This window comes from Stegodyphus dumicola, chromosome 1 (assembly GCF_044657685.1).
Source record: "Stegodyphus dumicola isolate Sdum_Otavi_A_Nest chromosome 1, ASM4465768v1".
NCBI classification, from domain to species: Eukaryota; Metazoa; Arthropoda; class Arachnida; order Araneae; family Eresidae; genus Stegodyphus; species Stegodyphus dumicola.
In genome coordinates, this window is record NC_140768.1 from 169,897,525 (window position 1) to 169,916,759 (window position 19,235).

The window sequence follows — 19,235 nt, forward strand, 5'->3', positions numbered from 1 at the left end:
TGCGCTTATGTGAGGCGTACGTTAACCGTTTTTAGCACTTTTTGATCACGTGCCATCTGGTGTTCAAACCTGCTGACTTCAATGAAAGGTGACGTTACATACCGATTTTATCTATAATCTTGGAAATACTTGTCATTTTCATATGCGGTCCTTTTAGGGAGATGGTCTTTACAAAAGTGTTTACTGTATTAACTACTAATATCTCCTCGAATTTTCATGTAAACGTATGAAATATTTTGTACTTACTAAATCAGAATCAAGAAAATCAAGAAAAGAATTTTTGCTTCAAAGGAGGACTTTATATTAAGTTAAAATATACAATAACAAAACTCTCCTATTTCCACTCTTCCTTGAGTTTTCATAACATTCTCCACCTGATTGTTTGAATACTGTCTAATTTGAAATGTATATCTGGAATTAAAATGGAAATTAATAAAATATCTTACTTCATTTTTCGAGCTCTATCTTGTTTATCTAAATTATGTAAAATAATCATATCCAGTACATGTAAGATAATTCATTTTTTATTCAAAATCACGTTTAATATTTGGAATATTTAATAAAATATTTATTGGCGGAACCGATTTTATGAACTGTCCTATAAACACATTTATTCACATTTATCGCCACTAATTTATAAGTGTTTTGGTGTTAAAGATATTTGTGTGTCATAAAAAGATATGTTAATTTTGCTTATATTGCTTTAAATTATTAGCCCAAAGAGCGTTAGCTCAGAAGGGCTATTAATTTTGTTTTGGAATTTTGCGTCGATTACCTTTCTACGTTGACCACTTTTCAAACTGTTGCCACCAAGTATTACAATCCTGTATTATATTTAAAGAAATTAAATAATAAAGAATCTACATAAATGTATGTATGTTTCTCGCATTATGATAAAACAACGGTACCTAGAGCCATCCCATTTTGAATAACGTAATCCTCCAGCGAACATGGGCTTGGAACTTGGAATTTTTTTTTATTATCTACTTCATATTTTGTCAGACATTAAAGAATTTTTGATTAAGGAAATCAACGATTTCAAAGCGAGAAATGGCAACATTGTACGCGGGGGTTCAGTTTAACATAGGTTTAACATCTCCAGCGCGCGAGATTGTATCCTGAAATTCTATAGATATGCTCATTTTAATATTATTTTGCGTTATTGCCATTGAATTGAATTTTATGGTTTAAGTGCAAGAACATGATATTTGATAAATAAAGGTAACACACAAAATGTTAAAAAAACGCCCCTTGGGCGTAATGTAAAATCTGAAAGCTTTTAGATTTTTTATTAGCTTTTTTCTTTCCCCTTTAAAATTATGTATTATATTAAATAAAATTATTGAAACATATAGCAAATTAGGAAAACTAATAACTTTTCCCCCCTCATTCTGAGGTTGAACTCGCCGGAGGGACTTTTCTCTCCTCTCTCCTAAGGTTTGAATTTACATTGCATCTGCACTGGCGGACAACTGAAAAGACGATTCCGCTGTTGTCTTCTAGAAGCGCCATGGCATTACATTACGGTAATCCACCTCCAGCTGTAATATTCTGCTTGTAGTCCCTTTTATGTTTTGAAAAGAAAATATTTTAAAAATTATTTGTCCAGTGTTTATACTGAAGAAAGGGAATCTGCATTATTTTTATAAGTATATTTTGGAGAAGTTCAAAATTAGTTTAAATGATTTAGAACTGTATTTAACAACATTTTTCAGCCCGTACTCGTTGTAATCATATATATGTTTCATGTTCTGTGTAATATATTTTTTTTTTTACAATCTTACTTAAGTAAAGATCTAATTTGCCAAATATACTATCATGTTAGATTGCAATCTAACACATGTATTTTACCGTTGAATTTTAAAGAATTATAAAATAAAAAAAAAATACAATTTGATCTCAATAGGCAGGTTTCAGTTTAACATAGGAAACCATTTTAAGACAAGCATTTACAGTAGTTTAAGAGTTGCTTCTCCATAGAATGTATTCCACAGAAATCTTGCATTTGAAACGGGCTAATCAAAATTGCATAGCCAAATGGTAGGCAGAAAAGTTGCTGCGTTATTATTTCATCTAAATTAGCACTACAGGAAAACTAGTGTATTTATTTAACGAAAAAATGATTTTATTATTCAATAACTAGCCTTGCATTTATTTCATTGGATCATTTTCGCACGAGGCTTGCAACAAATATTATCCTCAAGTACCAATACCTTTTATTTTTCAAGGAAAAGAATCGCTACTAAAAACCATGAAACTTTCTGGAAGTTTTTAAAAATAAATTATGCAAATGTAATGAAAAAAAAAAAAAAAAAAAAAAAAAAAAGGAACACAACTCATAATATTTTCATATGCTAGCAAGTATCGATAAAAACTGCGCTTAGTGTAGTGTGATAGAATTGGTTACTTAGTCATTCATAAAAAGTATAATGTTGCCATATTCTTGCCATATTTATTTATTATTTTAATGCCCAATATTTATGATTTTTTCTAGTGTCCGGCGATTGCTGCTTTAGGAATCTTTGGTTTACGCCAAAGATTCATAAATAAATAAATAAGTAAATTTTATTTTTTCTTGAAAATGTATTGCTTCATAAATACTAAAAAAAGCATTTTTTTTTGTCGTTGAACAAAATTAATAATTTGATTGAAAATTATCTGCATTAAGTATCTTTTCTCTTTTCGCATGTGTAGTCATCGTTTTTTAAGCACGAAATAATAATTTCCGCTTGCTGAATTTTAACAATTTCTTTTTTTTTTTTGATATTTTTATCTATCTTCATAAATCCTGTTATTTTTTCTGTGATTAATGGTTGAGAATTTGAATACTTCTTTCGTAATCATTGCATATTTCGAAATATGAAGAATGCTACTTTGTTATAGCTTTACAAGGATAATTAAGAACGTTTTCAATTCTCTTGAAAGTGTTCAATTGTATTTGATCATACTTATCTTTGAAAGAAAAACGTTCTGGAAATATTTTTAAAAATCTTTTCCCGTACCTGTGTACTTACCTGTAGACTGCTTAACTTCTTAATTAATAATTGCACGTTTGGTAAAAAAGGCTTGAATTTTATTTGAGAGATATTTATATTGTTATGAATAGAATCTTCTAGAATAGTCGTCGTCTTTTACATCCTCACGAACTAAATTTTTAGTTTTTATTCATCTATAACAGTAACAACAGATGTTAAAAAGTAGGTTCTACGGTTCTTAGATAAGCCATATTTCAGAGTAAAATCTAAATGTAATTTGTGTAAAGCTAAAAATAAACTTCATATTACATTGTGCGTACGAGTGTGTAATAAATTGAATGCGCAAGTCCGATAAAAAGTTAATAAAATTTATTCCTATCACAAGAAATATAACAAAATACTGAAATTTTTCCTCACAGATATTCGTACAATATCACGCAGTAGTTATATTTTAAACCACTAAAACGTTAAATAGAACATAATTCAAAACTCACAGAAAGCTAATCCGATGTCAAAATTTACAGCAGCTAAGTAAACAGCAGCTCAGTAAAACAACTGAACTGAGATGCTTTTCTCCGGCTTTTTAAAGCTTTATAATCATGCACTAGAGTATTCTGGAAATTTCTATTTTCTTGAGGTTTCTGGAAAGCAAAGGAGAATTAGGGTTACAGCTAACATACAATTGCATTTATTCAGTTTAAATATAAATTAAGAGATATCCGTTTATTAAATGCGCGTGCTCCTGTATTTTTACTTTTTCGGTATAGCTTTCTCTTAAAATTCGTCATGCGCTGCCTTACCCGGGGAAATAAAACAATTTTAATTACAATTCTACTGAAAATAGCTAAATAAATACAAAATCCGTAACAATATATAGTAATGACGGTATGAAACAAAATTTAGTCTAAATCGAAAAATAATCACAGGTTGAAGCAAAAGTATTGCAGCAAATGTATACCTTTTTTAGCATTTGAATTCATTTTATAAAAGAATACGAATTTAAAATATGCTTAGTATTCCTCTCTGAAGACAATTTCATAAGAGCGCGAAACGTTTTGTTGAGCTTAAACATCATTACTTATAAAGTACGACAAAAGACTTTTCAAGAATGAAGTGGCCTCACGTGTAGTAGGGCTTAGTTCAATCTTTATGCTGATCGAAAATATTTGTAGCGCATCACAAGTACAGTTTAACATTGTCTCGAAATGAAATATTTTAAATAATATGGAAATTTTCCACAAGTCGGTAATGTTTAGTTTCACGTGCTTTGACATCAGATTGTCAGGGTTGTCAGATGTTTGGGATTTATAATTTCGTCCATTTATACGTCCTTGTACGAAGTAAAGGAAATATTGGAATCGCGAAAAATTTTGCATATCATCTTTCAACGAAAATATTCATTTCGGCGTTTTTTTTTTTTTTTTTTTTTTTGCGTGATATCTGTATGCGCGGACAGAATAAAGGCCTCTTTTTCCAAAAGGGATTGTAAAATGAATTTAAAATGGATTCAAAAGGGAATTTTTCATGGCATCTTTGTACGTACATCCGTACGTAGTTATATATGTACGTTTATCGCTTAACTCAAAAACGACTAGCGGTGTTGAAATTTTGCATATAGGACTGTTATCACATCTAGTTGTGCTCCCCTCCTTCCCTTTTCATTATACTTGGCAGTAGTGTGTATATATATAATATTTTTGATGCGTAGTTTGTGAAAGCCGAGCTGCAAGACGGGACGAGGATGCTGCTGCCAAATCAAGTTCAGCTAATTACCATTTTTATTTCCAGGCATATTAGAATAGTTATTCGTATTTTTTGATCATAAGCAATTACAATAATTTCTTATATACACAGATTAACAGGACAATATCATTTTAGACGGAAAAGCAAAGCAGTGCAGATGTTGGCGTGGCGGAAACTAGGAGAAGAAGATGACGCAGTTTATTTGCGAGCGGTATTTATACTAAGTACATGTAGAAGGTACTCTAAGCTATGATTGGTTAATTTTATGTTGTTATATAATCATGGAAGGATCGCGAATTTGGGAGAATAGATGAATTTAGGGGGAGAGCACCAAATCTAGAATCGTTAATTTTGAGGTCACCAATTATTTTTAAAGCAGCTATCGTATTTTCTTATGTATATAATCAAACTGTTCCATTATTGTGATGAAACTGCTTTATTATTAAAATAAGATGATTTGGTAGGGAAAAGTTGGAACGAATGGGCGTTGGAGACGACTGCATCATAACTGCATTTGCTGCGTAGTTAGCAAGGTAAGGCTCAAAGAACACACATAACGGTAAATTCAACAATTAATTTTATTTTTGGATAATGCACAATATCATTGTGGGTGCGCTATGTACCTTCGAATTTTCTACAGCTCGCATTTTAAACAATGAACGAATGTAGAAAAGTAAACTTCGCGTAGCTAGCGACACTTTGACACACTTCTAATCCCTGAAATTAATTTTTCATAAAGTGCCCTACACGGGCATTCACAGGAAATTTTGTGTGGATTAAAGGAAAAATAATAATGCACCTACTATACATGTATCAGTACAAAATACACGAAATCATGTATCTCCTCATTGCAGTGGGTTCATATGCGCCATACCCCCTGCGGAAAAGCAAATGGTTCGGTATTTTCATTCGCAAAATATGATAATCATATCATTACACCATTGGTTACTTTACACAGAGTTTAAATTTTGCAGAGGAAATAACTAATATGAAATAAACTAAATTCAATCTATAATCCTTCAACAGTTAAAGTTGGGCTGCTGTTAAACTTAAGTAGGTACCCATTATATTTTCATTTTTCACTTCTTCCGCTCCAAAACATTTGACGTAACTGTACATATTCTGCCCGTATTTTCTCATTTAAAAGTTCGTATTTCTTTTTTTCCATTGAATTGCAGTCTGTGCCAGCTGTCATATATGCGCGAATGGCACATATTTTTAGGGCACCTCGCTGGGGGGGGGGAGGAAATTCTCTACTCTTCCAATTTTAAATTCTTAAAGGAGACTTCTTATTTTTGGGTATAGAAAAATGCTCTACTTCCCTTCAAATGAATTTTTCAAACTACGAATTTTGTGCTTCTTTGTTACTGATGATAGAAATGTAAATGAAGCTGGTGTTTCTTCACAATATCCTGTCAATGTCAGATAAAGATGGAATCGTTTTTGAAAGACGTTTTCAAAAGTTAATATTTTCTATAGGATAGAGAGTTTCGTTCGCATTTTATTTATCTTAAGTATTTCAATTCGAATAGTCGACAATTTTGGGGATTTGATTTGAGTAAGAGAACATTTATTTGCTATAATAAAACACTGTAAGACGTAAGCAATCAATAAGAGGGCAGAAACAAAGTATTGACCTGCAGTGATACCATGTAATGGTCGTAAATTTTCATTTTACCTTAAAATCATATTAAATATGGCTGGAAAAAATTGCTAACATATAAATTTGAAGACGAAAATTATTTGTTGTCCAAAATTCGCTATAAAGGAAAGTTACTGTGTGCGCATAATTGCTTATGAAAAATTACTAGGCTTGGCATTGAACCACGTTCATGAAATTTAAAATTTGTTTAAAGTATGTATGCCAAAATGAGGCAAGGTCTGCTGTTAAATTCGAGTGTTGTAGACCCATTACTAAAACCTCTTTACCACTGCTTTCTAAATATATTATCGATAACGAAAATGGATTTAAAATAATAAAATAATACTTTATTGTTATAATTTTCCAAATTAACCTTTAACTGCTGTGAGCGGTCTCGCAGACCGCGCGACATTTTCCATTAAATACTTCCACCTCTTAGAATAATAATTAATGGGTATTGCCATTCTTAGTACCTTCCTAAAACAGTAGTCCAAGGTCACATACCAAGTTGCATTTGGCTAGCTCTATTTCTTCTTTTATTTTTTAAAAATTTTCCTCCTCATCGGTCTGTGGGACCGATCACAGCAGATACGATTCAAATTTCGGCCCGATAAAGTTCACTTTTCGTTGTTGTTACATACTTCACTTTTTTATAAATATCCTTGAAATTGTTTCAAATGCGTGCAGGAAACAAATATGTCTTACCCAAGACCAAATTTAATAAATAGTTCGAAATTGGTCTAATTTAGAGTTCTCTGATGAAAGTTCCTATGTTGAAATTATTGAAAGCGACCACGACACAAATTCAGAAATATCTGCCGAAGAAAATGAAAATCCATGTTCTCCTTCTACAAGAGATTTTTTATTGGAAAAAAATGAATTCAAATAGAATTCAAGAGCCCAACAAGGGTGTTCGAATTTGTAGTCACAATATTATTCTTCGTTCAATCTATACAACTGATCGTAGAACCCGACGTTGGCCTATGGCAATATTCTTCAGAAACTTGGATATCTGTGCATTAAATGCATTCGTATTATTTAAATCTAATCCCATTGGCTACGAAAATGAGACGAAAAGATTTCATTAGCAATTCAGTTGGTGTAGTCTCATATAAAACGGAGGATAACTTCATCATTTTTACCTAAAGAACTCAAACTTACAATAAGAGGAGTTTTCGGAATAAATGATGATGAAGGAAACATTGCGATCGAAGACGATAAATTAGATAAAAAAAAAAAACGTGCTAGATTTGTCCACCGAACAAAAAAAAAAAAAAAAAAAAAAAAAAAAAAAAAAAAAAGGAAAACAGCTTACAAATGTATAGAATGCAAAGAACCAGTGTGTCTACAATGCAGTAGAAAAGCATGCATAAAATGCAGCTCGAATTATAATTTTTAAAATAAAAATTAATTTTCTATATTCTTATTAAAGCATTCTTATCGCAAATTTTAATGTAAGATAAAAAAGTTGAATTTTAAAATTTACTTCTTCCATCCAGATACGTAAGCGAAGGAATTATTATCATAGTATATATTTTATTTTAATGAACTGATTTAAGTATAAAAATTGCTTTATATCTCCATTAAAAAGTTAAATATATGAAATTAAATAACATTTATTCAAATAAAAAAACATAAAACAATATCGTCCTTTGTCTTTAGCAGAAGCGGTCTGAGAGACCGCTCACAGTAGTTATGCGACAATTAAGTCACAGTAGTTAAAGGTTAAGAATCATGGAGCATGTTAGATAAATATGTTTGAATTATTAAAGGACGTTTCCACAGCAAATGGCGTAAAAGGAGCATATTTGGAACAACTTATTTTGCATAGTGAAAGTGGAACTTTGACCGAAATATCACAACCAGAAGTTTTTTTCTTTATCTTTAATGCGTTGTAGTCTCATCTTCGATGTGATAACTGCTGAATATTTTTTTTCTGGAAGTTTTGCTATCATCGATTTTTTAACATTCGAGTTTTTTTAGGTGGCAAGCGAATACATCTGCGCGAAAGAGTTGTTTTTATTTGTTCTTTAGCTTTCGATTCTCCAGATTTATGCTAATTTTATTTAAGTGTTGCTCTACAAAATATGTTCCTCTGCAAAATTTATCGAGGTTTTCGCAAAAGCTTCAGACTGAAACACTCTTATCCTATAAGAAGACATCTAATTTGAATTTTTCATGAAAATATTTAATTTTTTATCGGCGCTAGAATTTGCTTTATGCATCGGAAGCGTAATCGAACTAAAAGCTCAAATCTCTTGTATAAAAATAACTTTTTTAACCCTCTATGTATAAAATTCAAACACAATTCTTCATAGTGCTATATAGTCACACTTGTCTGATTCCCATTCTTTTGGTTAGCTCTTGCTTATTTTTGCCACTGGTGAACTATCAGTTCATATTAACGTCATACGACTTATTGATAACAATTAAAAGCGCAAATCGCTAGAAAGTCATCTTTCCGTCAAGGGATGCAAATGCATAACCAGAAAAGAATTCAAAATATTCTTGTCTTTACAAGGTATTTCTCCCGCCTTCCTATCATGCCTTCGTGGTGTGGTTGTCTGCAGCTGGGCGCGTATTCCAGAGCTCCGTGGTTCGATTCCCGGCGATTAGAAAGTCTTCCACGAAGGCATTCCTCCCCTTAGGCAGATAGCCCTAGTGTGCTTTGCCATAATTAAATACACCATCACCACATCGATTCCCGGCGAAGGCGCTGCTCATTTTTCAATCTCTTTTGCTTGCAAAAATCCTAATAACTCTACAGTGGCGTCCGAACTAAAAGGGTGGTGGATGATGATTCTCTACCATGCCTTCATGGTATGGTGGTCTGTACGCTGGGCGCATATTCCAGAGGTCTGCGGTTTGATTACCGGCGAAGGCGTTGCTCATTTTGCAATCTTTCTTGTTTCCAAAAAATCCCAATGTCTCTACATCTTAAAATAATTGAATTTAAATAGGAAATAAAAAGAAATATGCTTTAAATTAAAAAGTAGATATTCATAACAGGAAATCAGACAAAAGGGCGCAATATACAAAATATGGCACTTTTTTGCATGTTTAAATTTTAGTAATTCGTTATCCATGAAGCGATTAATATTTTTATTCCAAGCTAAAATGCGCTTTGTAGTTTCAGTAAAAAGGATGGTGATGTGATATTTTCAGAAAAATAGAAAGGGAATCAGGCTTAGCGGGAAGAGGCAAGGCCCCTTGGGCCCAAACCATACCATCTGAAAGTTAGTATTTATTTCAATAAAAATATATTTTTGCTTAGAACTGAATGAATTTCTGTCTTCAGAATGAATTAAATTATCAATGAATTTTATGCTTTGCTGTCTAAAACTTTCCTAAATAGGCAAAATATGGCATTTTGTCTGCGTATACACATTTCATTAATCTGTTATTCATTGAAATTGTTAATAACGTTTTCTCAAGAATAAACTTAATATTTCCTCTGGAAAGGTTTTAGGTATAATTATATTTCTGCCTGAATACAAAAAGGATTAGGATTAACGGGTAGAAAGGTGTGTGGACTAAGCCATACCTGTCGCAGGTTAATATTTATGTCAATAAACAATATATTTTTGCTTTTAGTTATGTCAGTAAAATGAATGTATGAAATTTTACATCAGGATGAAAAATATGTTTACTGATTCAAGCTGTTTTTTCCTGTCCAAATTTGCATTAATAATATTAAGAAAGAGTTTTACACACAAGAAAGCAATATGAGAACTTAGTCTTATATTGCTTTCTTGTGTGTAAAATGTAAGTCTTATTTATGCAAAAAATTGTAATTTGTAATATTAAAAATTTCTACCTTTTCAAAATCATTGTTTGAAATATAATACTTATATCATATATCGATTGTTGCGTATCTGGCCACATTCTCAGTGCCTTTTATCAGTTTATCTTGCTCAATACGCCTATGTTATTTTGGTATTAAAAGTAGTGAGACACAAAAGCAGTGCCTAGAAAGTTAAGGATTTTTAACAAAATACTGTGCAAAGTGGGGCAGGGGAAAAACGAACAGTAAAAAATTCAAGAAATCAGGAATCATACAACTGGAGTCAGGTAGAGTTATAAAAAGGTCATGCGACATGTCTTTTGACGTGAAGTAGTGAATTCTAGAAAAGAGTAAAAGAATAAGAATGTGAGTCGATTCAATCATAAGATGAAGCATTGATTTTGAAATTTCGGCAGATCACATGATGCAGAAGCTATAGCGGTGCTCTTGAAATTTCGCTAAATCTTGAACACGAAAAAAAATTTAGTCTGAAAGTAAACTTTTCATAGTATGGAAGGTCGAGGGGGCAATGGAAGATCGCAGCCCCCCCCCCACTTACACTCAATCAGGTCAAATCTGATACCATCATCTGATTTCAAGTAATCTAACACCAGGAATTCTAACATCAATGCTGTCAGAAACAACAATTGATCCTAGGACTTAGCAGTCTCATGGTGTTTAAATATTATTTCTAACCATCTGTTATCTGCAAAACGCAACCAAGGGTGATGCGCCCAGTCAGACAGCAGTCATTTATCTAAATACAAACAAATAATTTTTTTCAGAGTCACAAGGGTTACAAAGTAATGCTTCTGATAAAAGATTCTTTAACGTTTGGGTAAAAAAAAAGAATTTGATTTCCAAATTTAAGCACAATAAAGTTTATAGTCTTCGGGAGAAAGTCCTGAAGGTGCCTACGGCTTGAAATTGTTAGAACACAAAGGTACAAATTATGATATAATAAATGCAGTTACAAATGTAATTAAAATGAAAGTATGAGAACTTTTCTAGCTATACTTATTTAAGAATGCTATATAAGGCTAGAGCTATACAAATGAAGATCTCATTACTGGCGTGGTATATAGAGATACAAAAAATAAATTTGTTCAAATCACAAATACAATAATATTGACTAAACACTAGATAAAGGTAACAATAGATATGCGAATGAAAAACACATGAACAAATAATTACATACTAATATTAATGATTAGAGATGGCTGGGATAAAACCTATTTCGAACCACTTGTGTGCATAGAAAGTAATATGACAATAACACAAGTAAGTAAAAGGGTTTTACACATAAAAGTAAACACTTTTGGGAAAGTTCTTTAATACATATGTACCTTGAATCTATGCCCGAATTCAGCGTCAGTCCATTGATTATACTTACCTGAAGTCAACAAAGAGTGGCAATCATCTGTTATATTTATGTAAAAAAAGTCAGCCTTTCACAGCTGAGCGTGTTCTATGTCCTGAAACTTTGAACTGTTCATTAGTTCACTATTCAAGCAAAGTGTTCTTTTTCACAAATTAGAACGCAGTACTGTTTCATGATCATGTAACTGCTGCTGTTTCACGGGATCATAGGTGGATATTTTTTATAATCTTCTGCACAGTATTTCATGATATCTATAAGTTTGTGCAGTGATCTTTTACTTCGTAGCATTTTCTGAGTCCGGTATAATCTTTGCTCTTCTGCCGGTTTCTTGAAATTAAATGCAGCCGTATTGGGACAGTTGATAATGATCGGGATCACCTACCTCTCCACAGCTGCAGACATCGGTTCCCATCTTGCCGAAACACTTTAGGTAACTGAGGAACGGGACATGGCCACTGATTGTGTTGTGGCTTCTCTTGTGTTTTTCAGATAGTTCATGCTGTGAGACATAACGCGTGGTGCTTCTTCCCGTAGCTGCTGTGTTCCACTGAGCCTGACAGGCACGGAATACAATTTTCAAGGTTGTTGTTTTGAGGTAAGAGACGGGAAATTCTACCGGAGGTTCCATTCTGTGTATATTATCAGCAGTCTTCTTAACCAATTCTTTGTACGACAATTTGAGATACTGAGAAGGTGTATGTGATTATGGCAAAGCCTCGAGGGCTATCTGCCTAAGCGGGAGGGATGCCTTCGTTCGATAAGGACTAAGAGAAACTGGTTCCTATACGCATTACACATGGGGAAAACCACGAAAACGCCCATGCATCCAGCACATTCGTGGGATTCGAACCTCGGACCCGAACTACCAGTGTTCAGCTACTTTACTACATGGCCGCTGGTGGGCTCTGATACTGAGAAGGAGCGTCCCGACTGTGTGTTGTGGTTCTCTGCATTGAGTTTATGATAATGCTAATTTTCTGTTCAGTTTGCCTTGCATATAGCATGAAGGAGAGCCCGTTATCAAAGCTAACTTCTACATATTTTACTTTCTTGATTGATATGGGCAGAATGTCCTAGAAGACATTGAGAGAGATTTTGTTTTGGTATATTTTTTTGCTTATTTTAAGAAGTTTTATCTTATTGACAAATATCGTAAGTTAGAGCTAGCCCACTCAGCCAATATGTTCAGAACGCGTTGTGTCTATGTCTATTCTACTTGCCATCACCAGCACAAGGTCACGTGCGAAAGCTGTATCTTATGTCTGTTACAGGTTTTCAGAGTTTGCAAAAGCTTTTTTTGCTATGAGATTCCACAGGGTTCGGCCCAGGAAAGACCCTATGAACATCTTTATAGTTTTTTGGTAACTGTGCTCTTATCGGTAGTGACAAATACATATCTGTCTTGAAGGTAGCCTTATGATAAGATTGATAATCTCTATTCCGATGGCTGTATTCAGGGTTCGTACGGTCCTTAAAAGTCCTTAATTTTTTCAAAAATGATTTTTGGTCCTTAAAAGTCCTTAATTTTGGCCAAAATTAATAAACGGTCCTTAATTTTGCTCATTTGACATTTCTTATCATTTCTAATGATTGCCATTCTATGTGTGAATTGCGATTTCTCGTGAATATGGAATTAAAATTGCACTGCTCTTAACCAATCTGTTGGCGGATTTGCGTTGCAAACGAAAAAAAAAAAAAAAAAAAATTAGCTACCCGAACGAAAGTATCGGTGTCTGATTGCCTTTTCACCCAATCTTTCGAAACAGGTGTTATCCATAAATTTAGGCAGATCGTGACGAAAGCGTGAAGCCGGAAGTTCTTTAAGAGGCGAAAGTGATGATGAAGGTGCTCGAGAAAAAAAAAGGGGGGGATTATGAAAATATTTACCAAAATTAGAGCAATCCCAACCTGGAAGGCCACAACCTTTCCGACGCCAATAGGAACGAGATGCCTGGAAAGTGCATTTTCAATAAACTGTGGCTTCATCAAGCTGACTACAAAGACTGGATATTGATGGATGGCAATCCTTATAAAGCTAAATGTGGTCTTTGTCTGAAACAAATTGGAATTTCTATAATGGGAGAATCAGCGCTGAAAATTCACATGAAAATTAAGTTTCGTTTTATCATTTCAATTTGTTTTTACACGGTTTTGCTTAGCTTAATTTCTGTGTTTGTTTCAATTAAGCCATAAATAAATTTTTTATCACCTTCTACGGAGTTTATTCTCTTTTGCACATACTATATGTATGGGATATCGGGATTATGAGTTTATTTCTGCAGAGGGTCTGTTATCGATTTCGCGGGAAATCTGTTGGCTCCATTTCGATTTTAGGTCGCCAAGGTCAAATTCGGTAACCCTAGCCGAGAAAAAGTGAAGTTCGGAAATACGTTTTGAAGCTTCAATAGACAATTAAGTATTTGGTTTAATCCTGCGCTGTTGATAGTAATGCATTATTTTTCCTAATGGCGATACAATTATTAGTTGAAAACAACTAACTAATTAAAACTTTTTAAATATTTTTAAAGCTGAAAACAACTAATTGAAACTAATTTTCCTGAATTACCTAGACGCAAAATTAACTTTCATGAATTACTAAAGTTATTGGGTAGAAGTTTAACTGAAAATATACATTCCGTATTATATATATATATATATATATATATATATATATATTTATACAGTACAAAATCCGAGGTAGGGACTTCGGCGATCCCAGATTTGAGATTTTTACGGATATTAGATCATTTTAAATCTAGTAAGATGGCACGTAGAAATTATAAAATTGAAAATATGAAATCGTGATTTATGAAATAATGAACCATTTATAATTTAAAGGGTATCAAAATTTACAAAAGAAAAGAGCTTAATATTTATATGTTTACTTTATTAAACATTTCTTTCAATGTGAGGTGTTTAATTTGTTTTCTCTGCTGATACTTTAGACTAATACTATAGACATATAATTTCTTGTTGAGTTATTAAGTTCCATTGTTCAAGTCCTGTAATTGCTGTGTCGAGAATTCCGAATAACTTGTCAATCAAAATTTTTTCTCGTTCATTAACCTCTCTGTTACTTTCTTCACTATCGGTAGCTGTATTTTCTGGATTTAGAACCATACTACAGATTTCGCCCTCCGTTAATTGATTGATGATTGGGGCATTTATTTTGGTCTTGGCCCTTATTTTAAAACTTTGTTACTAAAGCATTGTAAAAATGCTGAGTTTTTTACATTACTATTTGATGAGACTCTTAATCTGACAAATCAAAAGAAGCAACTAGATATTTATGTGAGGTACTGGCATCACGAAAATAAGATCAAAACTCAACACCTTACTTCTGCATTTATAGGGCATGCAAAAAGTGAAATTATTTTATCCAAATTTTATGAATGTGTTAAAAAACTAGACTTGTCAAAACTCTTACAAATATCGATGGATGGTCCTGCAGTAAACTGGAAATTTTATGATTTATTGCAACAGGACTTGACAAAGGAATATAACATTCAATGCTTGACATTAGGTTTACACATTCTTAACAATGCTTTCAAGCATAAGATGTCATCCACTGGCTGTGACATTTCATCATTCTTATCCTCCTTATATTGGATTTTTAAAGATTCTCCTGCAAGACGTGAAAATTTTTTAAGTATATCTGGCTTAAAAAAGCTACCTGTGAAGTTCTGCTTTTACCGATGGTTGCAAAATGTCCCAGCAGTTGAAAGAGCCATTGAAATGTGGGATGACTTGCTACTGTACATTAAAGAAGTTGAAATGGGGAAGTTTAAAAAAAAATTCATCGAAATCCTTCTCAAATATTTTGGAGGCAACTAAAGATAAAACATTTCTTATAAAATTAAATTTTTTCTCTCTCTGTCGAAAATATTATTGCCTTTCCTTGAATATTATCAAAGTGATAAACCACTTATTCCCTTTTTTGCTGAAGATATCTTAAAACTTGTAAATGATTGCCTTCAGCACTTTAAAATTTAACTTTAAAATGTGTACGAACCCTGTGTATTCCATAAGATTAGCTTTCATATCTAGCCACCAAAGGGCGTCAAACGCGTCTTTAGTCTGCTTACTGATTGACTGTCCTTGATTAGCCTGTCACTGCTTACACTTAACTGATTCACTGCTTAAGAGACAGTTTCAGGTTCTTTGTTATGATATTTTGGGAGATATTTAGGTCTTGGGTAATTTTCACTTGTGTTTTGTCCCTCAAGACCATCAGTAACCACCATTCTTTAACGCCATTTAAATGATGACTTTGAGTCATAACCGATGAGTTCTAATGTTTGTCAGAAATCATATTAATTTTAACCAATACGCTACATTTGAGTTTCAACATGCGTCCTTTGTGAAGCACATTGGCAAGCGTCTTATTTACATATGTCGTGTGCTAACCTGTGTTCAGACGTCGAGTTTTACTTTCAGCTGCAGATAATTAAACGAATGGGCATTCCTTCATTGAAAGCCTTAATTAATGAACATATTTCTTAAGATTATTCTTTAATTATGACAATCGGTGTATAATCGGCCTTCCTAGCGTTCCTTCGTGGTGTAGTGGTTCTACATGCTGGGCCGGTATTCCAGAGGTCCGTGGTTCGATTCCCGGCGAAGGTGTTTGCTCATTTTTCATCTTGCTTGCTTCCAAAAATACCTAATATCTCTACAAGTGTAATGTATGTGATAAATAATATAGATCACAATTTAATTTGTGGATTTTAAAGATGATTTATTTCTGCGAAATTTCTGGCTTCCAGCATAGAGGAAAAAGGAAAGAAAGAATTCTGTGAAAAGTAAATGCAAATTATGTATTAAATATTCTCATTCGAGCAAATGCCATGAACTTATAACAAAGAAAATTCTGCTCTAGAAGTTTGCAATATGCTCTGAATTTATTCACATTCTGTGTGTTGTGCAAATAAAAATATCTTTTCATGAGTTATTTCATTTTTATTTAACAATTACCATGCACGACTTGAAGAATAAATTCAAAGATGCTGGTATGAAATTTTGCCATATTTTTCGTGTCATTTCTGTACCGAAGAATGATTATCACTCTCACTGGTAGTAAGTTTTTGCGATTTTTAAGTTACTATTGTTTAATTCATAAATGCTGAAAATATCTAAATTATATTTTGAAATTTTATTCGTATCAGCTTTTTTTATACCTCTGCTTTGAGATTTTTGAGGATTAATGTTTTTAACAAGAATAACAGCATTATTCAGTTGCGTGTAAATAATATATTAAGTCTCTTTAAATTTGAAAGCTTTCATATTTTTAGTACAGTATTTTATTAAATGTATATTTCCTTTCCTTTCACAAAATTCTAAATGTCGAATAACAATGCACAGATAAATTCTTTTCCCAGATGAATATATTTGATACACTTTTAATCCTTTTAAATCAGATTTTTAGAAGGATTTTTTACGAAATCTTAAATACATTTAATATTAATAATGAAATATTTATTCTGCTATGTTCGTACAAAACAAATAATAATACGACAGAATTAAAACTTTGTCATTTATTATATTCATATCAAAACTTAAAAAGCGGCATTCTAATTTTCTTCATTTTGCTTTTCAGTGGAAATATACGTGGCGATAACTTCAAAAGTTATCGTTCGTAAAAAATTAAACGAGTAGGATTTCCTATTTTTTCGAAGAACTGGAAATAATCCTTTGGTATACTGGATATGTTTGAACAAATTCTATTATTATGGAACCAAAATAAATAAATAAATAAATAAAAATAAAAAATAAATTCACTGTTTCGCATTCTTAAGTGTAAAATTGAACTGAATCTTAATTTTTAAGAAACATGTAAATAAATTCTCTCATATAAATAAATTCTTCATGTAAATATTTATCTTCAAAAATTTATTGCTTTACTGGGAAAAAAATTAATTTACAGACACTTGCTTTTTTGTTTCTTTCACGCTTGAAGAATGATAGTTTTAGAATAGCTTTTGAATGGATATCCACCGGTAAGATTTAATATAGCGCATCTTGCTTTAGCTAGAGAATTTATTTACATTTATAAAGAGAATTTATTTAGATATATTTTTATGTTATCCTTTTAGTGTAAATGCATCCCGCGTAAATGCTATTGGCTTTATTTTCTGCGATGTTTGTTTGTAAAAGGCAATGCTTCTTCTATATTTCTTTTGCAGTTTTCGGAAATTGCGTATATTTCATTAAATCAGTATGATATTTATTTTAGAAACGAAGCGGAGTAATTAATTGAATGCTATGATATCATCCTAGTAAAAAAATAATTGATATGGGCTTTCAAGAATTGCTTTATTTATTCTTTTATAACAAATTAGTAAACTTTTTCTAAATAAGACTGTTACTTGATGATGTTTTTGTAACATAAATATGCATTATATAATACAAAATTCATTTATATTATGAAATAACGTTTTTGCAGAAATATTGCGTCTCAGACGTGTTTACATGTATTCAATATTCATAATTCATGTACACAATGAATATTTATTGGAGTGAGAGAACTTCATGAAAAATTCTTTCGTCTGCATGCATTTTCATTTAAAAAATAACCAATGATTTTTCAGAGTTTTATTTCATTTGGGTGGATGTTTAAGGATAATTTATTCGTTATAAGTGTTATTTTCTCTTGTAAAGATGTTATCAGGACTACTATTTCTCCTTATCTGTTTAGGAAATATGTAAGTGTCCTGAAAAGAACAGGGAGCTTACTGGAAGCTGTGTTCTGTTGAATTGTAGATGAGATAGCAAAGATGCGAAAGGTTTAATTACCCTTTATTCTCCATGAATTACAGGCGTTTCTGCACTTCGGGATACAAAGACCAACCACTTGTGGTCTGTACGTAAGAAAACAAGAACTACTAGCTAACTAAATTTAAATAAGAGCTAAACTCGAATACTTTACACAGATGAATAACACTAAGATTGGCCTTTCAGATTATTACGTATGTAGAACGCGAACTGCGGAAAACTACAATACGTCTTGGGTATAAAGAAGACTAAACCTCTGGTCTTAAAGGCGGACAGCAACTGACTGAAAGCACGCGTGAAATAAAGTGGCAAGAAGGCTCACTCTCTCTCCTAACTCTGTTCTTGGCGGAAAGCCACAACTTAAATACTTAAGCGTTAGCAAGCACAATTTGCATAAACCGATTTGTATTTCTCTCTCTCTCTCTTTTATCCCTGTCCCGAATTAACGCTAATTCTTTTTCGAAATTTACGTTATCACTGCTGCTTTTTAGGCCTTATTCATCCTAAGAAATCTGAGCCAGCCAAATGACGAATTTTACGCTCAGCAGAGAAGATTTTGAAATAGTGACAAATAGTAGAATATATTGTAAAGATTAAGTTTTATTAACGTTTATTTTATGTTAAAACTTTGCTATCCTCTCTTATTTTCCGTTTCCGACCATAATAAGCGCGAGTAGAATCGCTTATGCTTATTGAGGTTGCAAACTGTACAGGTATTTAGGATGTGGCTTTTAGCCAAGAGAGAGAGCGACTTCTCTCTGCCTTATCACGCGCGTGCTTTTCAATCAGTTCATATCTGCCCTTTGAAAAAATGTTTTTTGATTAAAAGAAATACAATAAGTTCCCCATGTACCACATAGTATCACATGGGGCTTACAGAAGTAAGTATGAAACACAATACAAAATAAACAGAACAGAAAACTGAAATAAAATTAAGCA

At 32.4% G+C, this 19,235-nt stretch overlaps 1 protein-coding gene across 1 annotated transcript in view; it reads left to right on the forward strand.

Annotated features, from left to right (window-relative positions):
* The window catches only part of LOC118190648 (mitochondrial inner membrane protease subunit 2-like), a 293,811-nt gene that overhangs the window by 249,572 nt on the left and 25,004 nt on the right, over nucleotides 1-19,235 (forward strand). The gene's annotated exons all lie outside the window — the stretch shown is intronic.